At 41.7% G+C, this 5,653-nt stretch overlaps 1 long non-coding RNA gene across 1 annotated transcript; it reads right to left on the bottom strand.

Annotated features, from left to right (window-relative positions):
• Window positions 1-208: 208 nt before the first annotated feature.
• LOC127311419 (uncharacterized) lies at window positions 209-5,212 on the bottom strand. The gene is made up of 2 exons (XR_011749891.1): window positions 4,808-5,212; window positions 209-496 (listed from the first exon to the last, which is right to left on the bottom strand). It is a non-coding gene; the product is annotated as an uncharacterized lncRNA (long non-coding RNA).
• Between the last annotated feature and the right edge of the window lie 441 nt (window positions 5,213-5,653).

The raw sequence follows: 5,653 nt of genomic DNA, 5'->3' as shown, positions 1-5,653 counted from the left end.
ACTACTACCGGGCACTCCCTCTATCCATTTAAACTAGTCTTGTCATAAGCAAACATGTTTAGGTCTGACAAAGTTTATAGAAAAAGTATCGATGTCTAGAATACCATATATTATGAAAGCAGTTTCATGATTGATTTTGTAAATATGATTTTGTAAACATGTTAATATATTTTTCCTGTAAATTTGACCAAGCTTAAACTGGTTTGACTTGAGACAATATTTATGTATACATGGACAGAGGGAGTAGGTTTATTAGTTATTACACTTTCCCAGAGATCAGTGGCTTGCTGTCATCGCTACTATGGATGTGACACGGGGCCATGGCATATGCCCTGACGAACGCATCCCTGAGAATGGGCATGGCGTAGAGTGGTGCAATAAATAGAGGCGATACTATAGCAACGCCAAGCAAAGCCTGCCACCAATCATGAGTAGTCCTGTGATATATGAGTATATGGCCGAAGAAAAAGACAACTTCCAAGACGCAGGCAATATTCTGCAGGAAGCAAGAAGAAACACATATTAGACTGGGAATATTTTTGCAAAATTGAAGTAATTTCTACGCAATCAGCAAGAGTAGAGAAGTAAGATATATATGCCAGTAGAATTTGAAGTCTAGAGAAACCTCTCGGTTGCATGAACAAAATCAGTATTTAGCCTGGTGCTGCAACTTGTTATTTGCAATGTAATCAGCCAATGTTGTGGTTTCATTTTGAGAGGACAAAACCTCCATGACTAAGTGGGTGGGTCTCTTGCAAACTACACTCCTTATTTTTCAGCTATAGAACTGAATCACAGGCTTCTAAAAAAGTTCCTATGTAGTAGATGACTAGGTGAAGTCATATAAACAGTAACCAGAGCAAATGAACTTATTATATGTTGCATCCTGGTGAACTTATTATACTCCCTCTGCAATACATCGACATTTTGACAAATCTAAGACAACCTTCGTGGGACGGAGGGAGTATGTTGAATCTCTATATACACTTGCACTATATATGATCAAATGATAGGAAGACGAAAAGATGTAATGTTAATGTCAGAATTGTGGAGCCACAAGGTGAGCACAACAATCTGGCTGCAAATAACCAAAGCATGCATCCAGCCAATCAAGCTAAAACAGGAACCAAGCACTATTTGGTTTCTGTGACATCCCTCGATGCGAAATCAAACATCGTTGTGAGCTACTATCTTCCTATCCAACGGCGGAGCCAGGATACAAACATAGAGGGGGCCAAGAAAAAAAAAATCGAACAGGAGGGCAAGGTGGATGATTTAGTATACCAAGTCCTGGCTAGTTGACAAGATGCTTTTACAGTTTACTAGTTGACAGGATGCGTGTTCTTAGAGGAAGTGCGTCACTTTTTCTTGAGGGAAGGAAGTACGTGACCTGAATCACCTTTTTTTTAGGGGTGCGTGACCTGAATCACCTTTTTGTTTGAGGGGTGCGTGACCTGAATCACCTGACATACTTATAGTCTCATGGGCCTAGAGTTAAAGACCTCAGTATTTGAAGCATAAATCTAATCTAGTAAGACACATGCAGGACTAAACAGAAAACAGGCCTGCTTCCTGCCTAGGCCCACACCATCAAGTGGTAACCTCCATCGTCTTCCTCCCCAGCCAAACGACTCGCTCTCCTCCAGATCTCATGGCCGATGATACTCACGAGGGGCAAGGCGCCAAGCATGTTGAAGAATGGAAACTAAGCCTATATCCATGGGAAGCTACGGCAAAGGGAGGGCCATGGCCCCTGCTGGTCCCCCTAGCTCCGCCAGTGTTCCTATCCTCCTTGGGTTGAACAGGATAGACACAGATCAGTAGAAATAGCTGGGATTCCTGCTATCTCATTGGTCCACATTGCATAATGTCGGCTGTCTGATTGACCCAACTATGATACTTGGCTGTCTGTCTGAGCTCATGTCTAGCCAAACCCTACTCCTGCCCCACCTTCCCCATCCACGGATGCCTCCCATACCTCCCATACCATCTCTCCACACAGCCGGCCAGCTACCTGCTCCTGGGCTGGCCGACGCAGCTATCTCCCCGACTTCGCGGCCGTGTAAAACACTGCTCACCCTGCCTCTCCTCTCCATCCACCCATCGACCTGCCCTCACCAATGCATCCACTGCCACCGCCTCTATCTCCCTGCTCATCCTATATTTCCCATCTGTTCCTATCCCTGGGCTGCAAATAACCCCAGGGAGAGAACGGTGGCGTGGTGGTTGGGGGGTTGCATGTGGAAAGGCATTGCGATTGGGTGGTGTGTATATAGACACTAGGCAGTTAATGGCAGCTGATGACCTGGGGCAAGCAGCACGACGTGGGACCATTTGGGTTGTCGGCATCCTTGCCACCTTTGGGATCCTCTCCCAAAGGACAACCCTGCTTGCTCGTGCGCACGCTATCCATGTCCGAAGAACCCACACGCAAGGAATTTAACAGATTAGCAGAGCCGTTGATGGGACTTGAATTTTGCATTGCTAAGGATCAGGCATGTTTTTAAATAATTCAGGTTGGTAAGGGGCTGAAACCATACTAGAGACGTCATCAAGTTAAAAATGTTCATAACTGCCCTATTTGGCTTAGGAGAGGTGTATACGTAAAATACAGCCTTCAAATAATTGTTATTTGTCTTTATAGCATTCTGAAAGCATGTTTGAAAGAATATCTACTGTTCCATACAACACTTAACGCTATGCAAGTAGTTGCGCGCTCTTCACAAGCTTGCTTCTGAGAATTTTTTGGGGGCTGTTTCATGTAACAGGTGCAACCAGAACATAAAAGTAGTGATATTTAAATCAGAGAACCAACAGGAGCAGTATATAGATGAATCCATTATCACCTTTGTTACAGTTGTCCTTTAGATAATGCTAGGATTTTAACATATTTCATTTTTGTCAGCTTTTCTGTACATATGTATCATTACTCCTGCTGAAGTTTCTTAATTGCATCACTAGACTCGACATGTAAACTATCAACATATAAAATTTATTTTGATTTCAACTTCGACATTTTGAAAGAGGGCAACAAGACATATCTTTGCCCATACAGTATGCCTCTTATTTTCAGTAGCATATTAAACATACAAGCAACCGATCAGTTTTGTAAACAATGACATTTTCCAAATTATGTTTGCTAATGCATGTATTGATTGCTCCCTCAGTCTTCATGGGAAATTATGTATGCTGCCGCACCATGAATGAAATGAAACCAGCACATTTTGCTTTACTAGCTTCACCTGAAAGCCATTCACAACTAAAAAAATATCCACTTTTTTGTTTCTTTGTGCTCTCTTAGTATCCGCTCTGAAGCTTGCTGTGTCAATGCTCTCTTCAGTCTACAAGGTAGGCTCCTCCAAAGTACCAAAGGTTGCAAATTGCATGTTGTTTTGTTTGTACATAACGTGATTAAGCAGACAAACATTACATGACAAGTTTGCGTGTGGTCGACACAATGAATAAAGAAATTGCACCTATAATTTATCTCATGTTGAAATGTTCTCCTTAGTAAAGCGTCAAAGTCTACTCTGTTCTTCTAGGATTTCACTTTCGTCTCAAAATTTTCAGTGTGATGAAAAATTGAGTATAAACAAAAGTATTGTCTGGCTTTCCATTTGTTCTGAAGTAAAATAAATAAATAAAAGACAGGTCTTTTTGTTGATGCTATGACACCTTTAAAACATTTTAGAGGAAAGAAAACTCACAAACCGATAAATGTTACAATGACAGGAGCAACCATGAAAACTTACATCTAGGACTTCATCAAAATCTAGATACTCAAGTATCCCGCAAGTTTATTTACCAATAACAACATAGCTGACATGAAATCGGACTTGGACAAAAAGATATAAGTGTGCTGATTGGCATCAGGTCACCAAGCACATCCTAATGTCTTCTTGCTGAAGGGGGGAGTCAACAATTTTATTTATATTTACAATCCTCAAAAAGGTTGCTAAGCTGTCATTTACGTTGACCTGAACACTATTGTTGAACCACTTTTGTGTGGAATTTCCACAACTGGATACCTTGTGGTGGACTTTCTGTCTTGACTATGATCTCTATATAACAGCTACCATAGCTTATAAATTACGTTCATGGTGATATTAGTTATCAGATGACTCCCAACAGGACGGGTGTGTTATTTGTTGTCTCGAGTGTGGTGAGATTTTTCTAAGACCAGTGCTTCAGCAAATGTACTTTCAGTTATCATAAGAGTGTGACTCAAGATATATTAGGTCCTGCTGAGTTGTGCTGTCTGTAAATATCAAATTCGATGGATTAATCTGAAGATGTAATAGGTTCTAAAAGGGTCGGTTGAGTGATGATTTGTGCTTTGAAAAACTGTGTGACATTTGTGACAAGTTTAGTATAAATATGGGTGTTTCCCAGGGTTCAACTTCGATCATATTACCTCTTGCAGAGTTACTACAGTGTTTTTCCTCTATCCATGCGATTCTTTTGTGTAGTGAGGCTCTTCAGCTGTTGACTTGACATGTGCATTTTATCTGGAATCAGAAAGCCAGTTTGTAGTACTTGGTTTAGAGAAACCTGATGTACGTGTTTTATCTAGAATCACAAAACCAGTTCGGACTTGGGAGTAAATGGTTTAGGAAAATTATGGACATTAATACTCTTTCCGCACATTATATTGATGGTTCTGTGAGCAAATCGCTTTTTTCAACTTAAATAGTGCCATCTTCCAGATTTATATTCTTAATCGAAGCATGTAAGCCTAGCAGTTGTCTAGTAATAACTCATAATGAGATATGAATCTTGTATGAAAAATCGAGATGATGGAGCTTACGAAGGAGTGGTAGATCAGACTGGCCAACTTAGGGTTAGTGACAGCCAACTCCTCCTCCTCCTCCTTTCCGGCCTCTTCTTTTGTCGCATTGGCCCCTCCTCCTCTCATCACCGGCGAGCTGTCCGCAGGACTGTTTGGGCTAGCCTCCTCCTCCTTGTTTGCCTCCAAATCGCTCACCACCGGCGAAGATGTCAAGCTGTCCGCGGGATTGTTACGGCTAGATAGCAACGCCATATCCCCGTGTTGACTTTCGAGTTCTAAATTGAGATTGTTGGAAGACGATGAACCGAGTAGCGGCGGCTAGGGTTACCTTCACGGATGAGGATGGGCTGGCCTGCAAGACTTGTATGGGCTGGGCTCGTATAAGGCCACACAAGATGAGTGCAAGCTTATGGCTGCCAATTCTAATAAAAAATATAACACTCCATGGCTGCCGGGCTGGAGCGGGGATCCTCTATGTATAGCTTGAAGCGAGCTGTTGTACGACTCGCTCACGTATAGTTCCTCCCTTTTTAGGCCTAATGTATGTAGATGCAGCTCTCTTCCTAGGTGAGCCAAGATCAGGTTGGAGTGCAGTTAGGGATGTAAACGGATCGGATCGGATATTGCTATTACCATATCCTATACCATATTTTTTAATGGATTTAGATTGAAGTGGATAATGGTCGGATTCGGATTCGGATTCGGATGCGAATTATATCGGATTACGAATATGGTGTGGATTCAGACCGGGGATCGAAAGCGGATTATTAAGCAAATGTACATGTAAAAATAAAAGTATGCTTTTTTATGTAAAATAATATGTTTGTAATTATAGACTATAGCTAAGTGTACGCACTTGTTCGT

The sequence above is a fragment of the Lolium perenne genome, chromosome 7 (genome assembly GCF_019359855.2).
Source record: "Lolium perenne isolate Kyuss_39 chromosome 7, Kyuss_2.0, whole genome shotgun sequence".
In the NCBI taxonomy this organism is placed as follows: domain Eukaryota; kingdom Viridiplantae; phylum Streptophyta; class Magnoliopsida; order Poales; family Poaceae; genus Lolium; species Lolium perenne.
Note: the sequence above shows the minus strand (reverse complement) of the source record. Positions and strands in the feature narration are given on the sequence as shown.